The sequence below is a fragment of the Pleurodeles waltl genome, chromosome 6 (genome assembly GCF_031143425.1).
Source record: "Pleurodeles waltl isolate 20211129_DDA chromosome 6, aPleWal1.hap1.20221129, whole genome shotgun sequence".
Classification (NCBI taxonomy): domain Eukaryota; kingdom Metazoa; phylum Chordata; class Amphibia; order Caudata; family Salamandridae; genus Pleurodeles; species Pleurodeles waltl.
Genome location: NC_090445.1, coordinates 246,167,487 through 246,194,616, shown reverse-complemented (window position 1 = coordinate 246,194,616; position 27,130 = coordinate 246,167,487). Strand labels below are relative to the sequence as shown.

Here is a 27,130-nt window from a genome sequence, read left to right as displayed (position 1 = left end):
CAGTTGATGAGGTTGTGGCTGGCGTCAGTGGTTTGGGGTGTTCCGGCTGTTTGTTGTGGCTGAAACTGAGGTTGCAGTTCCAGCAGGAAAAAGCTCCATGGGTGTCTTTAGGAGATGCGGTGCAGCAGGCGCTGAGACAGCCGGTGTTTAAGCAGTGGAGGGTCTTGGTGCTGTAATGGAGGGTGGCCAGGGAATGGCTTATCAGAGATTAAGGGTTTCTGGCGCTGGGTGCAGTCCAGGTGCAGATGGGCTTGCCTTTGGTGCGCCTGCTGTGCGCACCCACCATTAAGAAGGGGAGTGAGGTTCGGTCAGCTGGGAGGCAGGAGGGCAGGAAAAGTGCTTCACGGGGGAGGAGAAGGCTGGTGGGGCTGCAGGAGCAGCAGCGGTGCGTGAGGGCGAGGGAACAGAAGAGACAGAAAAGGAGAGAGGAGACAGAAAAAAGGAAAACAAATAGAAAAATGAAGTGAAAGCAGAGTTAAAAGGCAGGAGTAAGGAGAGAACAGAGAGACCGAAGATACTTGTAGTTGGCCACTACGCCACCAGGGATAAGGCGCAGGCAGGAGCCTGCAGGTGGAGGAGGGCCTCGAACTGAGAGTCAGGCAGGCTCAGAGGCAGCAGGAGGAGCTGGGGATGTTAACAGACGCTGACCAGGAGGTCAGAGGAGTCGCCCTTTTCATTGAACATGGGATTTTCTGGAAAGTGCAACCACAGACCATCTTGGTAGTCATACCCCAATGGGACTGTCAAACACATTAAACAGAATATCCCCTCCACGCCTTTCCTATGGTCAGTGGTAAAATGTAATTCTTCTGTGGATTAATTTAAGGTATGCCCACCAGGACAAAGTGTAGGATAAATCCAGTACATGGCTTGGCCTGGGATGTGAACTTTGGAATTTGCCTGCCCCTTCCTGCCACGGAGAAACAGCATCAATGGCAATGAAGTGAACATGAGATGGGAATTACACTGATTTTTTTCATGCTACTGTTTTCAGAGTCTGTGCCTGTTTAGCACATACACTATGGGGTCTTTTCCTTAAACTCCTAATCACAGGCACTTTTTATAATAAAATGTTACTGTAATTCCTTGATTAAGAAATGTGGTAAGTTTGTTATTTCTCTTTAAAAGGCGCTCCAAGCAGAACTGGATTTTTAGTAAAAAGTGTTTCTCCAAACAAGTTAATTTAAACGTTTCTGGAAATGCGGTGTCTTCATTCTGGTAAGTCACCAAAACACAGATCCACCAGTCTGGGGTACTCTTTAATTTTTTTTCTCCCTAAAATGACACAGTGCCCTTGGTGATGTGTCTCTCGACACCAGAGGAGTAAAAGATGCCTCAGTGAGAAACATGTCTGGCAAGACCTTCGATCAGCAATGCTATTGAATTAGAAATATCCTTTTTAAGTCTGTTTCTGCAAAAATGGCTCTAGTATCATAACCAGCACTTGCAGTGTGCTCACTCACGTTCATTTGCTTACTTCTTATTGAATGGTTCTACTTTCTGTTCTTGTGTATGTCCGTCCCGTGGAGCATACCTTTGTTACTGTCCTCTGGATTGAATGATTTGTATCGTTGTACTGCACAGATTCAGGGAACTGTTTATTTTCCTTTTCTTTCAGCACTCCATGAGGGTGAATTTGTTTTCTTGGTCTCTTCATAGCGTGCTGCTTCACCCCTCAAATAGACCTCCCAACCCCTCCATGATGTATATTCTTATCAACGTCTTTGTATTTATTTACTTTATTGTTTAATTTCCTTGGTTGGGTTGTGTTACTTGCCTACCTGTGCTAGGTAATTAGATTGTTGATATATGGGTGTTCCATACCTCATGCTGCCTTCAGGTTTTTCAGACTCCAGAATGTGAGCTAGTCACGGTTCTGTAGTTGGCCGCTGGAGCAGGGCAACCTGGATGTTGGCCGGTGAGCTTGCCTTTGTACCTTAATTTATTAAATAAATAAAACCTGCAGCATTCTTACCTGTTGGTTGTGGAGTCGTTCTTGAGTAGTGCTTCGATACTACATATTTGGCGACGAGCGATGAAGGAATAGACAGCTCATCGGCATCGTCCTTGCTGAGCATCGATCAACCGATTGAGTCGAGGTTGCCGGGTTGTGTTCATTCTTGGGCATTTGTGGAGGAGTCACCTAGTAGTCTGAGGAGCCAACTACACCAAGTATTAGAGGTGACGCAGCCACCATGAAGAAATCGTTATTGTGGCTGCATAGAGTATCCGAGCTGACGCAGCCTCCATGCAAGATCTATAATCATCTGCCAGGCACCGCATTTATGTGCATTAGCGTAGTTGTGCTGATGTAACCAACATGCTGCACGCAACATGCTGGTGGCCATATTAAGTGGCCCTGACCTCGCAAATTTCATGACATGTGCTGACATTAGCGCACAATGCAAAAACAGAAGCAAATAATGATTGTATTCTTACAGAAGGGTGCTAAGCTTATCACTTGCAGTGCAGGCATGTCACATAGCATTTCGATCTGCATGATATTTATATTGCATCATAACCAGTGATCTGAGTATTTATTTTTAACCTGCATAAACATGGAAGTTGATCACTGTGGCTGCTAGTGGACATGTTCAGCAATCTCCACATTATCTGGCCAACCCTGGCAAACCCGCTTTGGAGTGGAACTGTTGGTTTTGTGCCTTTCAAAACTACTTGGTAGCCATAGATGTTATGGCATATTGTTCAATTAGCTCTACTCTTTAATTGTATTGGTACTGAAGGCCGGAAACTATTGGACCATTACATTAACTACATCATTAGTAGGTATTATGGGGGTTATTACAACTTTGGAGGAGGTGTTAATCCGTCCCAAAAGTGACAGTAAAGTGACGGATATACCACCAGCCGTATTACGAGTCCATTATATCCTATGGAACTCGTAATACGGCTGGTGGTATATCCGTCACTTTACTGTCACTTTTGGGACGGATTAACACCTCCTTCAAACTTGTAATAACCCCCTATATGTGTTGATGCCAGTGCTGTTGGGCTGGGTGCAGTTTTGTATCAAGGGGTTGGTGCAGAAGAACATACTTTGCCTCAAGAATGCTTTCTGATGTTGAAAAGCGATACAGTACCATCAAAAGGAAAACAGCATGTGCATGGGCAATAAAAAAAGTTTAAAACTTATGGATGGGACACAAATTTTGGCTTATATACTGATCATAAGCCTATTAGGGGACAAGGGGGGATCTGTGGCTTCTTCTAGGTTAATAAGAATTCTGCCAAAGTTTCAAGAATATAATTTTAAGGTCACGTATATTCCAGGGTGTACTAATGGTTGTGCCGATTCCCTAGACTTCCTTTGGCCAAAAATAAAAATGTTGATTATGGTCAGGGTGTTGACTCAGAATGTATGGTAGCTGCTATTGATGTAGTTAATACATGTCAAGTACCATCAGTGAAGATTATTGGAGCAAAGCATGTATTGATGTTTTTCTGACTAAAGTGGTGGAGTATGTCAACAAGGGATGGATTTCCCTCAAACAGTTCAATGGAGGGGTACACTATTTTTGTCAAATGTCTTCTCAGCTTACAATAGAGTCTCTGATTTTTTTTTTTTACAGGCTGGATAGTTTAGGATTTGAGGTCTAGAGGGATTAGCTTGGCGCATCGTTGGCATCTGGGAACTACAGCCACAAAGAAAATGTTTGGACAGAATTTTTGGTGGCCATATATTGATAAACATGTAGAGGATTTTGTTGACAAATACAAGGAATGTTTGTTTTCTAACAAACATTGGAAGTTGAGGGGAAAAACCTTTGGTGCCTACTCCTTTGCCAGAAGGCCCATGGAATAAAGTAGCACTAGATTTTTCTGGTCCTATTTTGACACCACCAGACAGATAAAGGTATTTAATTGTACTTACTATTTTTCCAAATAGGTCCATGTAATTGGATAATGTCAGCTTAGATGAGGTTTTACCGTAGCCCTTCCTGTCTCTTTCCACAACACAAGATGTGCCTGAATTTTTCTCACAGACTACATGAGATGTCTGTCTCTTTAAGACATCTAAAGAGAGACGTGAGGAGGGGCGTGGCCTTGAGTGTGACTCTGATCAGCCCCGTAATGAACGGTGGCGGGAAATCGGAAGGACAATGAACCCAGAAGGAAGGAATGCCAACAAGAGAGGAAGAGAGGAGAACCAAACGGAGATACCGTGGGAGACTACCAAAGGACCAGACCAACCGGCACAGGACGACTCGGGAGGCTCCAGCGCCCTGTCGGAAATTTCCAGGGAACCGGATGAGAGTTGGTGAAGTAAGCGGGGAGGCCATCATCTCCTCGTGTCGCCCCGCCACGCTACTGGAGGTGCATGGCTCACTCAGGTACGTGGGCATCTGCCAGGACGAGTGGGAGGGTTGAAAACGAGTAGTTGTGAAGAGGCGACACCAGTCTGAGAGACTGTCTTCTCTTATTTGGAAGATAGGAACGAGCCTCACATACTACATTTTAAAGTAAAAGAAACAAGCATGACATCACAGTGACTGGATATGGAAAACTGTGATTATCTCACTTACACCCACCCCCATAGAAATAAGACAAAATTAAAGAGTATACACTTTCCTGTGGTTGATTCCTCGCCTGTCTGATGGGCACGACAACCACGGTGTTCCAGCCCGGTCGAGACTAGAAGGGAGAGGAAGAACAGAGACGACCATTATGAACCAAGCCAGAGAGGACCAAAGCATGAGCCTTACATAGAGAAAATAAAGAGACCCATAAGTAACCGTAGAGTACTTAATTTATCCATCTATATAGCCGTTTACCTGCCCATGTGATAGTCTATTATGACTTTGTGAGTGAACTGAGCACAGAGTTGGCCATTGATTTTTTTTTTTAACAAGATGTTTGTTCTAGAGGGTTACCCTTTGGAACTTGTAATGGACAACGGGACTCAATTGGTATCTGAAAAAATTGAATCCTTTTTTAAGAAAAATTGTATTAGGCATTATACTGTAGCCTTGTATAGTCCATATTCTGAAGGAGCTGTGGAGAGGGTGAATAGAATACTTAAAGAAGGTAGTCAAACAGCCTTGACTTGTGGCGTGGATGTGGAAATATTTGTGAGAAGTAAAGTTTGAGCATACCACAATACCTCCCACAGTGTTACCCGAATATCACCTTTTTCTTTATTGAGGGGAAGGTGGTCTCCTACTGGTTTGGTTCCAAGATGGTTAGATGATAAATCGTCCTCCAGACGTAAACGAGCAAGTGGATTTGTAGAACCCCCAAGGTGGCAGATTCCCATAGTAAAATGAAGAGATGCCATGATACGGTTCGTTCAATGGGTGACGAGTAGATTTGTGTTGAAACTTGGGTAATAAGACATGAAAGATCCAAAGCTATATTTCACTATAATGGTCCATTTAAAGTTGTTAGATTTGCTTGTACAACGGTCAAATTGACAGATGGACGTTGGTGGGCTAAAATGAATTTAATTGCTTTTAATGACTTTAAAAAACTCATGATGAAAAACGTTTCTGTACCAGGTGATTATACTTGAATTACATTTAGTTTTTTTATGCATGATAATACTTCATTGCAATTTCGACAGCAGTTGCTCAATGCAAGTTCATCACAACAGGTGACCTGGAAAACATTCTTCAGTGACATCATCTGATATGACTGTATTTCCTGAGTCTAATCAGGATGATCAAGGTTCAAGTCATCATCCAAGCACAAAAGAAACCACGAAGACTAGTAGTGATGTTGTTACTACCACCTGTGATCGTGTATCTAAGAAACCTGGATACTTGCAAGAATTTTCTAGGTAAATTATTTATTTGTTTGAGATTTAGGAAACCTGTATACTTACAAGAGATTCTCTTTGTTTTGAGTGTATTAGAAGGGGAGATGATGTATCTTCCTGTCACCATCTTTGTATTTATTTACTTTATTGTTGCATTTCTTTGGTTGTGTTACATGCCTATTTGTGGTAGGTAATTAGATAGGTTGATATATGGGTGTTCCAGTCCTCATGCTGCATTCAGATGTTCTGACTCAAGAATGTCAGCTTTTTGGGGCACTGCAGTTGGCCAATGGAGCAGGGCAACCTGGATGTTGCCTGATGGGCTCACCTTCGTGCTTTAATTTACTAAATAAATCGAACCTGCAGCATTCTTACCTGTAGACCGTGGTGGAGTCGTTCTTAAGTAGTGCTCCGACATTACACTCGCCCATTGCTTCCCACACCGCTTTTTTTTTGTTTTTTTGCGTTTTTAACATTGTATTTCTTCCCCCGCCTCAAGTACCTCCGTTGCTCCCCTACCCTGTTGCTTCTCCCGGACACAGCATTCCCTTTCCCCCCAAAGCACTTCTCCATTACTCAGGCACGTCCTGTTGCAGCCTTTAAAAAAATATATATATATTTTTTTTACAGTTTTTCGAGGGCCCATCAGCTGCCATCTGATGGACAGCTCTTTTTTCAAATTCACATTTGATATTTTTATTGGTCACTCCATGATTGTCGTCCGTCATCTTAGACCAGTGACAAAAAACAAATACAAATTGGTGGCTGCATTATGGTGCGTGCCTGCAAATATGTAATCACAATGGGATGCAGCAGAATCATGATGTGTATGCATCATGACGCATACACACTTTTTTTCCATTTCCTTTTGCAGATGCTGAACAGCTTCAGCAAAAGCATTGGCAAAGCCAATAAGTTGGAAAAGCAAGCCCTATTGGCTTTGCCAATACTTGTTTCTTTGAGTGACCCGGGAGGCAGCAGCAGAGAATACAGAGGCCTAGTTGGTCCTTCACATGCCTGGGTACCTTCGCTGGACTGGGGCCTAACGCAGGGAAAGAAAGAGAAGGTTAGCTACCTGTACCATCACTTCTCAAGTATGCTTATATTCATTATATTCATAAACAGTGGAACATGTTGACACATGTGTGGAATCCCCACACTTTGAACACAGCAAAATACATCTCTCCAACCTCAAGCAAACAGGTACGAATGCACCATTTACCATTGTAAGCCACTATATTATGAAAAATGGTAAACCATCAAAATAGAGTTTAAACAACAAGGAGCTAAATCAGCGCTACACACATTTTCTCCATTTTACAAGAAAAGAAAGGAAACCGTGTCCACAGATATATAATACCATAAAAACAAAAAACTGTGGTAAATATCTCAGAACATGGAGTCTGTCCATTCTGATTTTAGTTAAATGAAATGCTTTTATTATCTTTTTTTCTGAAGACTAGTTTTTCTTCATTCTTCAAGGTTTATTATACCCTGTGTTTTTTCTCAACCGCCAGAGACGGTTTCCAGTCAGATTCATTGATTCAGGATTGGAAATACTACCAGTAATGTATTTCTTGTGTGTTCCCCATTGGGACGGTCTTTTCCTAGAGGGAAAAATTATTCTGTCTGAATAGGGACAAACTGAGGGGAATAAAATGCTGACAATTAATCTTTTTCTTTATTCTTTGGGACTTTCTAGGTCTATCCAAATACTTGCTAATACACCCCCTCAAGAGGTTAGCACATTTCTTCCTACGGTTCCTATTAAGAAGTCAATGTTGAGATTCCTTCAACAGTGTTGCTAGCCAGGCTTAGGATGCTCTGATTGAGGAAGTCAAAAAGGTTTATGAGATGCAAGCAATCTAAACTATGGTACAAATCTACAAAGAACGATGAAGGTTCAGAGGTGAACTTGTTGCACAAGTCTGATTCTAGAGAAAAATCATAGTAACTGATCAAATGAGTTTTAAACATCCTAGGAAGGGATAAGGTTCCAGTACAAAGGTAATCAGTTATGAAATAGGGAAATTAGAAAATAACGAAGGCGCAGGGATAATTGAGTCAGAAATACAATACGATTGGTAAAGCAGAATACAAATCTTGAGTATGTTTCGACTTGGATTCTTCATGTGGTCATCACAACCATTGCAATAATCAACATCTTCAAATTCCATATTATGGCACTGAGAGTAATCCTTAAACAGTCACTGCTTCCTCGTAACTCTGAATCTTAGCGTTATCAAGACTTGACAACTGCAATGTTCTTTATGCCTGGCATCCAAAGAAAGGTACTGAGAGCAACCAAAATCAATTTTGATTTAAAGAAATCATCCAATTTTACACCAAACCTTAAAGAACTGCATTCGCTTCTGTTGGCACACAGAATAAAGTTCAGACTCCTATGAATGTTTTCAAAGCTGAGGCAGGACATGGCCAAAAATATTGCCAGTCACTGTCCCTATAGTGCTCTCTAAAGCACACCATTCATGCAAGTCTGATTGTTCAGGCCACATTTAACCTAAAGATTCACAGTGGGAAGTCACTCCACATGGTGGGAGCTCAGTTCAGAAACATTATTCGCCCATATCTGAAAAAGCAACCAAACCTGGTAGCTTCAATAATAAAAATGAAAAATAACTGAAAACAAGCCTTTTCGAAAAAGTATTTTCCACCTCCAATGAAATCATGAGGATATGCATCGTCCCATCACTTTAGAAACTTATTAAGAGTGCTGAATACATTGAGGCAACCAAGTGATATGGACCCTAATAACGATGCTCCATGGATGAATACATAAAACAGGATGGTTTTAAGGAGCTTCCTTGAAAGGAAATGGATACTCGGGTAGTGTGTTCCAAGACTAGACAACCCTATCTGACCAGTTCCTCCATCCTTCTTGGGTAGAATGAAATAACGGGGGTAGCATTCTTTCCCCTTTTCCTGCTAAGGCCCGAACTCCACTGCTCCTTTCCAAAAAGGAGTAAACTCTTCCTCTTGGATGGCAAGATGGTCCGGGGAAGGGGAGGATGACGGGTTGAACGGGGGTGGTATAACCTCTTTTTAGTATTTGAAGAATACACAGGTCTGAAGTAATGGCCTCCCAGGCCAGCAGAAAGCAGGACTTGCCTTCCCACAGGCTCTGAGAGGGCTTGGGGAAAAGAGAATTAAGACTGCTTTTCCACAGGGAAGGGAAGAAGAAGAGGAGGAGGAGGGTTGCTGGCGGGATTCATGGCCTTTCCCATTTGCTTTACCCCTGTATTGATGGACCAGGTGGTTCTGTGGCTGGTATGCTGACAAGCCATCCAGAGAAACCTTTAAAGTGCAGAACCTGACTGTAATCTCTTGGGGGTTGAGGGTGCTGCCTCACTGGTTCTGAAATGTTCCAAGAAGGAGTCAGTCTTGTAGCCACATAAACAACAGCCATTGTATGGTGGCTCCATGGGGGGGGGGGGGGGTGTATGTATATATATATATATATATATATATATATATATATATATATATATATATATATTGGGCATGTATGTATAGTGGGCCAAAAGACAATTGCCATTCAGGGATTTCAATACCATATTGCCCGCTGGGAAGATTTTCTTCCTCCAAGACTAAAATTATTTAGATTCCTTGTTGCAGGGAATGTGCCTGCTATCTGGCCGTTGAGCAGGATGCTTATATGATCAATCTCTCAAAAGAAGGGTGCACGGAGAGGCAGGCTGGATCCATAGGAGCACGGTGATAACGTCTGGCTACAAGTCTATTAACTGAAGGAGCCAAAGATGGATTTTCCTAGGCTGCCAGGTTTTACTGAGGCCTCAGTGAAGGGCAGCAAGGGTTCTGAAGTAGGAGTTGAAGGAAGCAGGACTACTGTAATAGTCCTGGCCCCTTGATGAAAATTGTTGTCCAGAGATTTTCATTTTTGATTTGTATTTTTGTATCATTTGAGAAGTAATTTAACTTGGGTAGACATTGCTAATCCTGGCTAATGTTTTCTGGACGTTTTTAAAAATGGCAAATGTGTTGCAGTGATGATGTAATATTTCAGGAATGATGAGAGCTATATATTTTATTTTAGTGTCAAAACATAGGTTTTGGGGGTCAAGTAGTCTTATAGATACAGAAAATATATCCTCAGAGCAACCCTTCTGCCATTTTCCAAAATGGCGGCTCTATAATGATGTGTTTTAATCATCATATCTATAATTTATTTTAATATTGTTTTTGTTTCAGGTTTTCTACTGATTCAAATTTGTAAACATGAGCAAAGCAGGTGGTAGCAGAGGATCTTTACCTCCTGACAGAGTGTTGCTAAACTACAAAATTTAAGGACTCCTTCAACAAAAGGTGTCTTATGTCAAACTAATCCAAAAGAAAAGTTAACATCAACTGCAGCTGGACAGAAGAGAGTTTGACATTCTGCAGAAATACAGCAAGACGAAGTTCCCAAAAACTGGTGGATGAAGAGGATCAAATGCTTTATCATTGTAACAAGTGGTGCGAGTCGTATACAATAGAAAAAAGCCTGAAAAAAAATGTCAAAATAATAGCAGAAACTGGTGAATCACAACAAGAATCCAAGTCTTTTGACAAAGCGACGACAACCAAACCCAGCGTCCACCTCCAATATCTGATCAGAAAGCAGAGGATCTTTAATGTGTTATCTGTGGTTAATCCAGACCAAGGGCCAAAGGGATTGATTAAAGAACAAAGTAGAAAGTATGTGAGTCTCAAAGGGCAAACATGTTTTTATCTGTAGTTAGTTTCTTCCAAGATGAAGTTTTCAGCCGAGTAGCTGATCTAAACAGTGAGATGATTGTATTTGCAACAGATTTGTATGCCCACCCGAACTGCATGCATGCATACATTCGAAAATATGAATGTACACTGAGCTCCCAGCAGCAACGTAACTGCCAGCCTTCAGTTAAGTTTGCACTCCTAATAAAAGCAAATTAATGGGAAGATTTATGGAAAGTGGCGCTGCACTGAGTGCAGCTTCACTGTCCCTGCACCCCTTAGCACCCCCCTACCGCCACATTGCGTGCACCGTTTTTAAAATACGCTGCACCATGGCGCAGGGTGGGGGGGCAATAGCCTAATTTCTCATGACGCTATTGGTGCTACTCCTGCAGAGTGCATAGGGCCCCATTTTAAAGAATGGAAGCCCCCTTTTAACGTCTGCTCTCAAGCAGGGGTTAAAAGTGCTGTAAAAAATGGCGCAAGGAAATCTCATAGATTTCCTTATGCCATTTTTCCAGCTCCCCTAACGGGGGGACGCCCCCTTTGCATACATTATGCCTGTCGCAGGCATATTATAGCGCAAAGGGTTACAGAGTGGCGCAATGCATGCACCTTGTAAATACGGCGCTGGGATTTCAGCCTCGTTGGGCCACACGTAAAAAATAATTACAATAAGGTGGCGCTAGGGCATTATAAATATGCCCCCTATGTTTTAAAGCCACTCGAATGCTGGCTACGTGTCCACACTCAGCGAGATCTTAATGACAAATTTTGTGATGCCCTAGAGCTCGGCAGATCATGGGAGTCAACATGAAAGCCTGATGTTGTCTTAACATTTTTTACATCATTGTTTAATATCAGCAAAGCCAAACCGTTACAAACTAAAGTTCTTGAGTTCGGAACAGAAGCCGACAACATTGATGACAGCTTCGAAGATATAAGCGAAGAAGTGGAAGACAATTCCAAGAACCGACAGACTTATGCTGTGCAAATGTACTGTCTTTTCAAAATCATGTCTTATGAATTACATCACAGCAAAAAGAAAACTCTGCTACACATGGTGACTGCCCACACAATCTATGACAAGTGCAAAAGTAGAGAACTAATCGCTTCAATGAATAGGATTAGTGTTATCAACAGTTTATAATAACATTGTACAGCGCAGGAACTTGTTAGCAGCTCATGCTGTAAAATCTTGCAAATCCGACACCACTTCCAAGTGACTTTACCAGGAGAGGATTTACAATTGCTGCTCTTGATAATTTTTATTTTTGAAGACAGCTCTCCTTTATCTGGAACATCCAGCACACACAATACTGCATTGATGCATTTTCAGGACTGTATCAAAGTAGTAGTTGCTGGAAAACAAGCTATCTCAGCTGTAAGCATAAACAAACAAAGCTGCAAACGTATAAACCAACTGTCTTGCCAATGTATGCAAAATCACTACAAGTCATCAATACGTCCCAGTTTACCAGAAGTTTCAAAGTGGCTGAGGACATGGATCTTCTTCTACCTGATGCTGTGGTCTGCAAAGCTGATTTAACTTGAATTTATCATATCGCTTATTCGGTGCGGACTGAAGGATGAAGAAAGGCCTGTTCCTCTGTGAGCTGGAATTCATGCTCTGATCTCCCAGAATACCATCCAACTGAAGAAGGTTGGGTTTTTACTAGTTATGCCATCACCAGTCACATACTACGCAGCAGTATATACCGCTCTTAAAAATTTCCAAAATGTGTTTGCTCAGCTTGAAGACCAGCGTATCCTGCCAATTTTCTGTGAAGAAGGTGTTTTCGGTATGGTAGCTGACATTTTAATGAGCAGTCCAGTAGAATTTGATGATCTTTATCAAATGATGGGCGTTTTCCCCATGACAAACAGTTGTGGTGCGGAATGCAGGAAGTTATCTCAGTGGATGTGGCATAGATGATGCACTTACTGAAGCTAAAATCTTTAGAAGGAACACTGTCCAGTCAGAATTGAGCGCACCTCATTATGTTCATTCATTACATGGTATGCTCATCATATCTTAGGCTATAGAAACATTGCGTTGGAATGCTTTCTGGAACAAGTATGACAAATTAGGTTTTGCATAACTTATCTTAGAAGTGAACAAGGCACACGGTGCACTTCATTCAAAAGACTTAATGCAAAGCCAGGCAATGTTCAATACACTCAGTTCAAAATCAGAAAAAGTGAGAACCAAGTTACGTAGAGTTTGTCAAAGAATGTGAAGTAAAGACAGAACTTTGCAAGTACTGGGGAAATGTTTTACACATGGTAGCTCTAGTGAAAAACTTGGTACATGTTGAGTGGGAAGGTGATTGGGAGCTGCATGTGACGACTGTGGAGTCACTGATTACTGTGTTTCGCAAATTTGACTGCATAAACTTCCTGAGATATGTGTCCTGGGATTTGGAAAGAGTGAGGACGCTAGAGGTGAAAAAAACATACCTCTACAGAAAATTCATCCAAAGATATTTTGTGGTGAAAGACAGAGAAGACAGGTTCAATTCTGTGGCTCCAGATATGAAACTGGAACAGACGATCCAAAGCTCCAAAGGAATTGTTAGTCAAACACGTAAAAGTGAATATGTTGCTCAATGGCAGCTAGTTTACCATGAAGTCCTTTCTATTTGCAATGTTTTAAGAGATGACAAATTAAAAATGAATGGACCATTGTGAAATTGTTCCTCACCACAAACTTGTGGGACAGACAGAACATTTTAATAAACATGTTTCCAGCCGTCTTCATTTCATGCAGGAGCAAGGAAACCCCTTTGAAATGACAGCCTGTGTGACTACACAAGTTCGTGACGAAACAATTTGTGGATAACATTATAAAGACACGTCTACTAGATGGCCTGGAACATGGACTGAAATTATATGCAGAACTGAAGCAGGAGAGATTTGTGTTGAAAGATAAAAAATTGTTAGACATAATCACTAAGGTTAAACTTCCAGCTTTAATTGCCATAGTAAGAGTTTTGTCCAATCAACCACTACAGAACAGGTTACAAAAAACAACTTTCACAAGCACATAGAGAGATGGACGTAGCATGTATTTGATGGAGATGCTGCAACCAAACCAGTGAAGCACAAACTCCTACAAGAGCTTGAAAAAAAAAACTTTCACCTGAAGAATTTCAATTCCAAAAGGTGTCCTCATTAAAAACTGCTGTTGTTGTGGACTATACATCACAATTGTGAATGATCAAGATTTCATCCATGCAAAACTTTGGAGAGGTTGTTCAGACTGTTCTACAGATATCAAAGTCAGTGTGAATCTTGCATGAACTGCCCATTGTCTTTGACAGTTACCTTGAATTAGCTGTCAAAGAATGTGAGAGAATCAGATGAATGTCTATAAATGGAACAATTGTCTTTGCCTGCATCAAATCATCAACACCTATACCTGTGTAACTTGATAAATTCTGGTCATCAACATCGAACAAGATGAACTTGGAGATGTTAACTCACCAAAACATTGCTGATGTCTCAGTGAACACTGAATTTCCAATTATTGCAAGTGGAATGATTGTAGTTGGTGCCTGCAGAGTTATATTCAAAAGGTATGGGCCATATTGTCCCGGTTTCGGGCAGGTCTAGTCATGACTCTGGTTGGGGCACCCCTTAAGGTCACAGAATATCTCCCAAGGAGGTAGTGTACCAAAGCAGAAGGGCAGCTAAAGGCATACATGGGGAAAGGACACAGAAACGGGATAGTGAAGGCAGAGCAACCTTAGAGTAAACAAACAGGGAACGGATCAGTAATGGACAAACACGCTGGGGTTATCACTAAGGTTATACACAGGCAGGGCTCTTCACTTCCCACAGCAACAGGGAACGTCAATGCCTCTGTGCAGAGTACTCTTACAGATAGTCACCCGCAAGCCCCATAGAAAGGAGGCAGCAAAAGTGATTCTGTCTCTGGACCTTTAGGACACAAACAAGGATTGTACTTACATACACAAGACTAGCCCTTGTGGGTCCAGCTGGAAACACAGTGGCAATTCCTGGAAAACAGCAATAGCACACTGTCACTGTTAGGCACTAAAGATTACATACAACACTAGACAAAGGATGGGGGCTGGAATTGCCTCCTAGAAACCAGGAGCCAACCCCAGTACAAAGGAAAACACTTATACACAGGTAAGGACTGATAGTAAACTTACCAGACACGATAACCCAAGAGGAAACAGAAGGAACAAACTAAGAAGCAAAGGTAGGAACAGGGAACAGGTTCAGGCTGAAACAATTCAGGAAAAGTACTAGAAAACAGGGAGCAAGCTCTGGCTGGAACAAGCAGGAACAGGACCGGGAAACGGAGAGCAGGCTCTGGCTGGAACAAGCAAAAACAGGACTGGAATACAGGGAGCTGGAACAAGCAGGAACAGGGCTGGGAAACAGAGAGTAGGATCAGGCTGAAACAAGGCAGGAACAGGGCTAAGACACAGGGAAGCAGGCTCTGGCTGAAACAAACAGGAACAAGGCTAAGAAACTGGGAGAAGACTGGTTAAAAAAAAAAACAAGCAGGAACAGGGCTGAGAAACAGAAAGCAAATTCAGGCTGAAGCAGAACAAGAACACAATCCAATAGGAGGTCTGGTACACAAAGGAATCGAACTCCAATGCACGACGAGCTGCTTCAGGGAATGGCAGCTTATAAGCAGTTCCAGGCATCAGCAAACATAGGGTGGAGTCACATGGCTGGGCTGCACAAGATAGGTCACAGGTGTGTGCAGTTTCAGTCTCTCGCAAGTCCTGGAGGAGAGAGTCCAGTATAAAGGAACAACCGGACTTTTCCCATAAGAAACAATGGACAGAAGATTGCAGGTCTTACAGACTACCAGACAGTGCATTATGGGACCTGAAGTCCATGGGAGCAAATGTAGTTCTTTTATAGATGCCATATCAAAAAGGGAGGCAAACAGGAGTCAGAAAGAGACTCTGGGTGAGTGTTAATGATGATTCCCAGGCTACAGATAGTCAGTTTACAGCACCCCCTAGAAATGGGACGGCAGAGTCGTAACACATACTGTTCAAGAACTTAACAAAAAATTGAAAGAAGCTGGCCTTCATGTTGTGCCACATGCTGAGTGGGCTGTTCAAAATGGTTCCAGTCGAGTCATTGTACTGTCAAATGACACAGATGTTAGTGTGCTACTTAGATTTGTTGCAATGTTCATAAGTCAAGGATTGTCAGAGTTGTAGATACGTTATGGAACAGATGAGGAAAGACACTTAATTCCTCTTCATATTCTGTACAAGAAACTTGACCCAGAGATGCCCTGCATGCACATATTATTTTGTGTGGTGACAGTATGAGCAAAATTGGAACAAAGCATGGAGCTTTAACTGCTGAATTTGTGAAATTTCTAAAAGGATTTGTTAAGACAGAAGAAGAATGTGACTTTAAAGACAGAAAAATACTTTGCGTGTGTGTGGAAAATGAGTTCTGACTATCACACATTTGAGAATCTTCGGTACAGTGAGTTCAGGAGATCAGTCCCGCTAACTGACCGTCCCTGATGTCATATTCTGTGCGTGGACACATTAAAATTGTGTTCTACTTGATTAGAAGATCTGTAAATGTTTTGGATCATGAATATGTAGAGAAAGATCCATGTGAATTTGGTTGGGAAGATATTGATGGGGCCCTAAACCCTATGATATTTTTAAAGCCTTTACCCACAGAACTTACACGTACATGTACTTGCAAAACATTTGCTACAAGAAGATGTCCCTATTGATATGGTCTTCTCAAACGTTCAAAATTCTGCAAATGTACCACGAACGATTGCCAAAATAAATAAATAAGTGATCTATGAAAATGTGCCTAAAACAGGAGTGATAAACATGATTTTTTTCATATTCAGATCATAAACATTGTTTGGTGTATGCATAAAAGGATTTTAAAAAACTATTATTATTTGTTTCACTTCTATATATGTCTCCTCTTCCTCTATTATAGCTGCCACAGTTTACTCTGATGAGTTATTTTCTTTCTATAAGACTAGTTGACCCCCTAAAGCTATGTTTTGACACCAAATTGAAGTATATAGGTCTCCTGGTACCAGAAATATTACATCATCACTGCAACACATCCCCCATTTTTTAAAATGTCATCCAGAACAAAATTGGCCCGGATCAGCAATGTCTACCCAAGCTAAATTACTTCTCTAATGATCCAAAAACACAAATTAAAAATGAAAATCTCTGGACAACAAGAGTTTATAGAAGGTTTATCAGGGGGTCAGGATTATGAAGAAGTTAGTTCTAACATCCACTAAATTTAGCTGCAAATCCAAAACTTCAGCCGCCTTTCAAATGACCTAGTGGAGCAACATGACCTCTGGAGTAAGAGGTCTAGTGGGGAAGTCCATGTCCACCTCTGGCAAAGTGTCAAGCCCACTGGCCAAGGACATACCAGGCATGTTATGAGGTTGCTCCTCATCATCCTTCCCATATGCATAAAGGTTTAGGGGGTCAAAGGTTGATCCAAAGATGATGTGGATTCAATGTCAGTTTACCCCTTTTTCTTCAACTAGTCTCTGTGCCTCCCTTCAGACCTCTTCCGAGGACAGGGCTCCATAGGTTGTGAAGGCACTGACTCTGTGTTGGTGGGGGAGACAATGGAGGCATTGTAGGCTTATATGATGGTGCTGAGGGTGGAACTGTGTAGTTGTGCACCCCAGTCAAGATAGGAATGGGTCCTGGGATTGAAGGCCCAGCCCTGTAAGGCGCCATAGGCATAAATATGGGAAATATGAAAGACACCTCAGACCCCAGAGGAGTTGAGTCTTGGCAAAAATTCCAAACATGGTGCTGAAAAAAATACTGCAGGGTCCATACCTGACTCCAGGAAGGATCTGCGCGGAAATTGAAAGTTCAGCATTATCAAAGATGGTGCTAATGAATCCAGGGATATGGGCCCTGGAGAAGCTGTCTCAGGCGATAGGTCCGTCTGAGAAGCAGCTGTGGAGCAGTCAGAGAATGGTCACAAATGGTTCTACCGTGACCCACTGTGGCTCAAAGGATGAAGATCCTGTTGGAGACAAGGGTCATCTGGGAGTCTTACCTCTTCCATGTTTCTTCTGTTTCCTATGCTCCTTCTTCCATGAAGAGTGTGAAGAGGGAGATCTGTAACACTGCCTCAACCAGTGATGGCTCCTCCTGTTATCCCAGACTTGGGCCAGCAACAACCTGGCCTCACGCTCCTGAATGGTTTTGGGATGCATGCTTTGATAGGAGTTGCAAGAGCAGGAAGCATGGTCAGACCCTAACAGCGAAGCGCCAAGCTCGTGTGGGTCGGTAATGGACATTGAAAGCTGCACATTTGGTGGAGTTATCGCCTATGCAAGCCGATACAATGTTACTAACAAAGGATATGATGGATACTAAATAAACTTGAAACAAAGAATGATGCAGAACTTCATTACAAAATAATCTCAAACAATAATTAATTTGCGATCGACTGTTCATATTGATTATCCACTTCTCGTTATTATTTTTACACTGTACATCTTTACATTACATTTTCCAAAATAATGAATTACATATACAGGTATGCACACAAGCACGGCACGGATTCTAGCATCTGTTAATGTTTAAATCAGAGGGCCATATATCTAATTCTGCATAGTCCACTAAACAATTACCCGTTAGCATTTCATTACGGGTCAAATACCACCATTGTAATTCAAGTCACCAAATTCAAACATAAGGTATGCTTCCTTTTTGGATCTACAGGGCCGATAAAGACAGATATAATAATCTCCTTTGCTCCTCTTGAATGTCAGATTGTCTTCCCCCACTTCTACAACATAAAATACATTTAAAACCATTAAAATCCATCATTTCTTAAACAGAACATTATTTTATCTATGGTAATTGCTTCTTGTCCCTGTATTTAATTTGGCAGAATGTTCAAGATCTCTTACAAGTGCACATATAGTTCTTCCCCACAGTTTAATCCATTCAGTTCTTTACTATTTAGTGCAAGTATGTATCTAGACTCTAATATTCTTAATCTCTTTTCTCCATTGCCACCTTTACTATCTGCTCCTATACCATCCATGACACTGTATTTGACATCCCTTGCATCACCTCCATGTTCTTCTTTATAGTGTCTGGCAAGTGGGTATGTTGCATCTCCATTTTTAATATCCCTGCAATGCTGTAGAATCGTCTTGTGTACCTGTAGTGTGATACTCTCTACTGTGAGAAAAAGGCCTCTTTTTCACACAGTTAGCCCCCACTTTTTGCCTGATGTATGATGTAGCCTAGAAATTGTAGTGCACATGGCCCCTGCTAACCAGGTTTCCTGGGCCAGAGCTCTTTCCCTAAAACTGTTGTGAAGTATTGGCACAATTGGATACACCTTTAGCTACCACTATAAGTCCCTAGTAAAAGGTACTTAGGTACCCAGGACATGGGGGTACTAAGGGTAGGCCCCTGAGGGCAGCAGCACTGATTGTGCCACCCTCTAGGGCCATGCATCCAGATGCCCCCAGCACTGCCATTGCAGGGTGGGTGTCCTGGTGCAAACCACCTAAAACACAGACTCAACATGGCACACTGATGTGTGCCCTGTCCACGATACTGTTCATACACTATGGGTAAGTCATCCCTCTGGCAGACCTTCCAGCCTTAAGGCAGGGTGCACCATGTGATATGTGAGGACACAGCTGCATGAGCAATATTCCCCCCACTGTGTCCTTGCCAAACTTAGGACATAGTGAGTGAACAAAGCAGCCATTTTAATACATGTTCTGGCCACTGGTCATATGAGTTTCCCAGCTACATGACGGCCACTCTGAACCCTGGGTTGTTTGGTATCAAACAACACAGAATGATAAATTCAAACTGGTGCCAGTATTGGATTTATCCCTAAATGTACCCAAGGGTCACCTTAGATGTGCCCCCTGTAAAAGCTAACTACCCTGGCATGATTGCTGACTGGTTCTATCCAACCTGCCACCTCCAGACAAATACATATGTATTTTTAAGGGTGATATTCCATTGATTCCTATGGTGCGTAATTACACTCAAAAAACTATTTTTTATTAAAATTCAAAAATTCATATCTCAAAACGTACTTAACCAATTTTGATAATCTTGGTCTTAAAAATTACATAAAAAGCTTAAGTATTTTTATACATTTGTCTCGAGCTATTCCTTTGAGTGTGTGAGTTGCAAGATTGATGCTGTGAGTACAACAAATGCTTTGCACTTCTCCAAGATTGGCCTAACTGCTTGACCAAGCTACCTTAAAAATTAGAGCATTAGGTGATCTAGGTTTTACTCCTGTAAACCAACGTGTGGGTGCCTGGACCCCATGCACAGTGTGCCTAGCTTTGCACACTAAATAGAGGGGCAGCCTCCTACACCTACACAGATCTTGGGACAGCTGCATTTTAGCATACAGACCACAAATTATCTTTTTTACATGTGAACTGACCTTTAATTTTATGGATAGTTCTACCTCCGCTTTTTAATTCTGTAATGCTTTCTCCATTTTTACAGGCCTTGCATTTGGCACAATTCTTATTAAGTCCACCACTCGATTTTAATCAGCTATTCTTATTACTCCTCATATCACTCCTCACTGCTTTATCTTTTAAGGATTTACTTCTCCTGTATGTTACCTGTGGACATCTCATGAGCTCTATACTTAATACTGGATCACTTCTCAATAGGTGCCAGTGCCTTCCCAAAACTGCTCTCACCTCCATATATGCTGTTATACATAATTATAGATCTGTGTTGTGTCTTCTTACCACATTTCTTTTTTGGTTCACCAAATAAGAGACTCCCTGTTTCTACCAGATACCTTATGGCAAGCCTTTTATAAGGTTTCATCTTTATAACACCTATCCTTTAATCTCTATACCATATCTTTTGCACTTCTTTAAAATCTATGTTGTCACTAGATATTCTTCTACATTTAAGAGTTTACCATAAGGGATACTCTCCTTCAAAGAGGTAGGGTGAAGACCACTAGCATGCAAGATGCTATTTCCAGCACTAGGTTTTCTGTATAGGGTGGTCTCCAACCTCTTATCTACCCCCTTGATTTTCACATCAAGAAACTCAATCTTTTTCTCATTTATGTTACTTGTAAAACTGAAATTCAAATCATTCTGATTTAGTTATTTCACAATTTGTAGAGCACTCCTTTTACCACCCTTCCATAACACAAAAATGTAATCTAGGAAACACAACCATAATATAATATGTGTGTTCCAAACATCCAGATGAGAGCCATTGAGGACCTGCTCCTCACACTGGCCCATGTGTAAATTTGCGAAGCAGGTGCCCATCACAGTCCCCTGTTGTTGTTCATAGGTGTCACCATTAAATAAAAAGATATTGTGCTTTAGACACCACTTCCATCATGCTTACCAGCATTTTACTATGTTTATAGAACCTTGCAGGTCTTGACCTCAAAAATATTTCTGTGGCCCTTAACCTATATGTATGTTTTATGATGGTATACAGTGTGATACGTCAAGTGTCGTTAAGAGCATGTTTTCTTTACAACTGATATCAAACACTCTCCTCAAAAAATCTGTTGTATCTTTGAAATAGAAGAGAAGATTTTGTCAAGTGGTTGCAAAAAAAAAGTCTATGTATCTTGACACTTTTTCAAATAGTCCTTCTTGTGCTGCTGTAATGGGTCTACCTGGAGGCATCTGAGCATCCTTGTGTATTTTCGGTATTGAATAGAAGACCAGCAATTTGGAACAATCTGTCTTTAAAAAGCTACGTTCAAATGAACTAGGTAGTCCCTGCTCAAACCATCCCTTCAAAGCTTTAGGAAACTCCTCTCATATATACGCTTCCATAGACCCCAAGACTACATTACCTCCTTTATCTGCATTTCTTACTACTACATTCTGGCTGGAACATATCTTGTTCACCCTCTTCATCATCTCCATGCTACTCTTGTTATACTTATTCCTGTTTTTTTTGGTCCACAATATTTGGAGTTCTTTCGTTATCATTTCAACAAATTGGTCAATATTATCATTACCACTTATTGGTACCATTCACCATTCTAGATTTTGGCTTCAACATAGAGCTCCCCTCTTCAGATAACCACACTCCTTTTTCCAATCTTTCCACTACTGCAGTATCATCTATCTCAGTGGTGCCATTATTTTGCATTGCCATTAGTTATTTCATCACATATATATCATCAACCAACAAATTGCTCTGTATAGTATTTTCTCCAATCCCTACAACCTGTATTTTTTTACGATCTTTCAACTTATGTAACTTTGCTAGTTTCAATTTTCTAGCATATTTAAAGAGATCAAGCCTGGTCTGTACGTAATCAAACTTATTAGTTTTACAGTAGGATAGGCCCAAGGAGAGATTTTTTTACATCAACTTCACTTAATTCCATTTCTGATAAATTGATTACTGTATTACAGTCAATCAGTATCTCCAGTTGCTCCTGGTCACTCTCAGATTCTCTTCTGACAATCCTTTTGTTCTGACCCCCTCTTCTGTTTTTCCTCTGCCTTTTCCTCATTGTTTTCTTCCTTCTCGCCAAGGCCTGTGGTTTTTCCTTCAGTCCTGCCTTAAAAAAAAATTAACTCATTCTGCAGAGTGGTATGTATCTCCATTCTGTTCTGTTTGCCCACATCTGTGTCAAAGCTTACATCTGTACTCCTCTCACTTGGTACTATTCTAGATCTCTCCACATTGTTCTCAGAAAGTTTCTGTCTCCTCAACTTCTCAAACTTCTAAACTTCTTCGCAAAAGTATACATTTGTCCTCTCACATATTCCTTTTTGTCCCTACGGAATTTGCATTTCTTCTTTTGTATAATAACCTCGTCAGCCACTTTCAGTATCTCCAACATTGATTTGTTAAAGGACTTAGGCCCTCATTATGCCTTCAGCCGTCTTTTTCAGTGCTGGCGGTATGCTGACCGCCATATTTGGAGTTGTGTGTGGACCTCCGCCCATTTATGGGCAGAAGTCCTTCTGCGTCGGCCTGGCCGATGGAGCTGAAGATGTGGTTGCATCACCAGCACTGCCACGCCAGAAAGGCTTTGGCCGCCGTATTACAAGCCATGATACGGCTTGGCAGAGTCTTGTTGGGGTGCAGGTGCTGGCAGTGCAAAACCGCCAGGACCCATCCTCTCCCGGACTACCTCCTCGTCGGAGAAGGTAAGTGATTGTCCGACGTGAGGGGGGTGTCAGTGTGTGTGTGTGTCTGCATGTGTGAGTGCGTGTGTGGTAGTTTGAATGCGGGAAGTGGGAGCGCGCCTGCGTGTGCGAGTATGCGGAGGGGGGTGTAGTATGAGTGCGAGTATGCGGAGGAGGTGGTGAATGCGTGCGGATATGTGGAGGGGGACTGTGAATGCGTGCATGTATGCAATTGAATGTAAATGTTTGTACGCATGAATAGGGGTGTTCGTGTGTGCTATACCTGAGTGCGTGTAAGTGTGTGAATGAGTGTTTGAGTGTGTGTCTCTGAGTGAATGGGGGTGTATGTAGCGAGTGCATGGGTGAGTGAGCTGCGTGCTTGTAAGAGTGTGGACATGTGTGGGTACATGTGTGTGGACGTGTGGGGGTGCATGTGCCGGTGACAGGAATGGGGAGTCTTTTGCCGGGTGCATTAGCACCAGGGTTTTCTTGGCGGGGTGACCGCCAGAGAAAGCCTGTAGTCTAGTAATCTGGCCGGCAGCCAGAGGCTGCAGTCCGGCTGGAGGAGCTCACCGCCATCCACGTTGGTGTGACTTCACCGGCGGACCAGGCAGCGTTGTGGCGGTTTGGCTTCTGACAAACCCCACAACTTGTAATGCAGCGGTCTCTACCGCCGGGTCCGCGGCGGAAAGACTGCCACAGCGAGGCTGGTGGTCTGATGACCACCAACCTTGTAATGAGGGCCTTAATCTTTTCTTTATTAGCATGCTTATCTACTAATTGTCAGATTACACCAATTTTGTTAATAAGTTGCTCTCTGTCTAATTGTGCATACTTGATCAGTATCTTCATCATCCCTTCCAATCCCTTAGTGTTATGGTGTACCCATTCCTTTAACATCTCCGGATTAGGGTCCTTATATGTTCAAGTGATCATAATATGCAGGCCTCTAGGTGCGCTTCCAACCTCCAAATCATTTTGCAGTGATTCAGTTTCCCACCACTTAGCTGTCTTTTTTAATTTTTACAAGTTCTTAAAAACGCTCGGTAAATCATCTCTATCCATTTGCACATCACTTGACCTCTGTACTGTTTCTCTCCTAGTCGCATGTTAAAAAGTTGCTGCTGCCTTTACTTTTCTAGCTGAATATTCGTTTTCCCAACTCTCCGCCCTAACTGGATGCAAAGCGCTGCCTTCCAATATCTGAAGGGCTGATTCACTCGCACCTCACTGCTGTGAGCATTCTGTCCTTGCCCAAACCCTAATGACTGTCTCCGAGATCCCAGATAAAAAGGAGACAAAAACGCCTACCTTGAGCTCAAACGAATCTCGTCAGGGAGCCCTCCGACTCCAGCGATAAATCCCTCCGACCTGACGAATTCCCCCTTTAACATAATCAGAGTTTATGGGCTTGACCGACTTCAAAATCCACACTGCAATTCGCTGTTGCCAGTCAGCTCAAGACCGTCAGCTGTGCCTCCATGGCGCTATGCCATTCGCGCCCAATATAAACACAGGTCTCTTATTTCGGAAAAATACTTCAGGCACTCGCTTTGCATGTGAAACAAATGTTTATTCCAACAAATTGCATATATACGTATGAACACATCACGGCATGGGCTCTAGCATCCGTAAATGCTTAAATCATCGAGCTATGCTAAAGGGTAATTGTTTAGTGGAATGTGCAGATTCAGATATAGGGCTCTATGATTTAAGCATTAACGGATGCTAGAGTCCGTGACGTGTATGTGTACATACGTATATATATAATTTGTTATTTTGGAAAAATAGATGTACAGTGTAGAAATAATAGTGAGAAGTGGTTAATCTATATGAACAGAGGATCGCGAATTAATTATTTTTTTAGATTATTTTGTAATGAAGTTCTACATCATTCTTTGTGCAATCTGAATATTTTGGATATTTGGTTTTAACTTCACTTGTAAAGGCTGTATAAAGGATTTTTTTTAGTGTTTTTTTTAATGCTAGTGATGTTGAGCACAAAGAGAGCGCATAGGTGTTGGATTTATATACGGGCAAAATGGAGGAAGAAACAGGTTGAACAAGCATTTACAATGCAACGGGTCTCGCGTTTGCTCATGTTAGAGCTGATCGCGTTGTAAACTCTTAACCCGACTTTTCACCTATCGGGCAAAAGTGCATTTATGTACATAACCCGAAAAAGTGAAATCAAGTATGTAAAGCGCTGGACTTCTGCCAAGCGAGATCGCGCTTGTAAATTAGAGAGAAAAAAGTCCACAAGCCCGATGGAAAACAGCGAGCCTCGCATGTTTTCTGTACTTGGTCGCTGCGCTCGAGGAGGGCTAGCCACCGGAAAAGGCATGACGTATGCGTGCCATCGACTAATGAAAGCAAGCAGATTTTATTAGGGAAGCCCACAAACCAATAAAAAACACTGACGTGAAGTTGACAGGGTTCCGAGCCCTTTTCTAAATAGAAAAAAGTCTCGCTGCGATACGCATGCAAGAGCGCATGCAACGCAGGCTCGACCCTAAAAAGGCGTTATCGCCGAAACGCGTTCTGTTGTTTCCATCGTATTGGAATAAACATTTGCTTCAACTGCACACAGTGTGCCTGAAGTCCTTTTCCTAAATAAGAAGATACGCATGCGCGCGAGCGTGCGTGCCAGTGTGTGTGTGTATCTTTAATCCACTACCAAACACACCCTGCCCTTTCCTTTAGCTCATTCTTGCAGTTTAACACTTTCTTCCTTTGTGAAGCTTTTCCCATCTTCCTTCTTCATTCCTCTTTGTGTTTTTCACTCTCTCACTCAATATCTGATGTGGTAAAATAACTGCAGGAGGGCCAAGGCAATTTTATATATCAGTTGTGGTTAGCTAAACTTCCAGTAGAAAGGCATTTTTTAATTTCCCTTTACATTTTTGTGTCCAAATATTTTTTATTAGTTACTTGCATATTCAAACACACGAGACAGTGCTAAACAAAGGAACAGTTTCTGCATGAACATTGAGTCAATATCGCAAACAAAGTTGAATGAGCACAAACAGAACAGGAGAAGAGGAAAGAAGGAAGAAGAAAAACAGTAGTACAGAAAACTAGAATGAAGAAGTAGAGATAGACGGTGCTACAGGCTTATCGTATAAACCTCATCTTTACAGCTGAATAGAACAGTGATTAGTAAATTTTTCATATAAACAAATGCAGGTAAGCTAATTACTTGTCACCTTCAAGTTGTTTTATCCAGTGAGTGAAAAATAATTAGAATGGAGTGAGCATCACAGAATATTAATGTAACAGGATGAAGTGAGGGTATTGCCATTCTAGGGTGGTTTGGAGTATAGAATAGTATTATCAAGCGAGTCTCGCATAGGTCTGTTGAGAGAACGCCAAGGTGTGAGTTGTAAGAAGATATTATCTGCTCCTCTGAGGAACGAAAGTCATTCTTGCCACATGTGGAAGGATACAACACTCGTATTCTTCCAATTAGAGAGAATCACTTTACAGGCTAATATTATGATATTACCTGTTTCCCTGGATAGTTGTGGACCAAGCTATCCAAGAATTATATAATAAAATGCAGGTGATGGTCTAATACCCATAATGTTTTTAATTAAGTCAAAGATACTCGTCCAGTGTATTTGTAATGTGCAGCAGTAGAACAGCATGGGTGCTAGGTACCCTTTAAGTTCACCCCAGTTCTAGCACTTAGGGTCTTCTCTGGCTCGAGTATGTATAATTTTTCAGAGGACCAAAAAGTTCTATGGATGTGCATTAATTTATTCTGGGACAGCACTGGTGTTACAGTATTCATGAATGTCATTCCAGTCAATGTTTATGTCGATTTTGTGTATTTCTCACTCCAATTTTTGTTCATTTTGCAGGTGTAGTTTAGTTGATTTAGGTGAGAGCAACTCGTAGACTTTAGAGACTATGGCCCTCATTATGAGTTTGGTGGTGGCAGTCGTACCATCGACGCCCCGCTGGTGAAGGAAGCCAAATTATGAACATGGCGGTGTTCCCAATGGAACACAGTTAAACTACCGCCAGTACCACCAGTAATGTCAGGCCGCCACAGACAGCGGTAGGCACCTTCAGACCAGCAGGGAGCATGTTTCTGCCAGACATATTATGAGGCTGCACACCGCCAGGGTTTCCGCCGCGGTCGCACCGCCACCAAAACCCTGGCGGAAACCAACTCGCCTTCAGGAACACAGACATGCCCGGAGCTGCCATGGAGCCTGAACTCGAAGTCCTCCCACTGCTCCTGATCACACAATGACTTCGGAACCAGCAACGGCGATAACAACCCGTAAGTACACACACCTAGCACACACTGAAGGGAATGGCATTAGTACACGCGCACACACAACACACACATCTGGAACGGCTTGCGATGGACACACACACACGTAAACACTCACCTATTCAAACACACACACACCTACATACACACACACCTACTACACACA

General features: G+C 42.0%; 1 protein-coding gene across 2 annotated transcripts in view; it reads right to left on the bottom strand.

Annotated features, from left to right (window-relative positions):
* TACO1 (translational activator of cytochrome c oxidase I) overlaps positions 1-27,130 on the bottom strand; it is a 133,774-nt gene that overhangs the window by 88,402 nt on the left and 18,242 nt on the right. The window contains exon 1 of one of the 2 annotated variants that reach the window (XM_069238015.1): positions 14,483-14,502. The exons of the other annotated variant lie outside the window; for it this stretch is intronic. The gene's annotated coding sequence lies outside the window, so the exon portion shown is untranslated. Of the gene's footprint in view, positions 1-14,482; positions 14,503-27,130 lie in introns of those variants that run through there. 2 annotated transcript variants of the gene reach the window in all.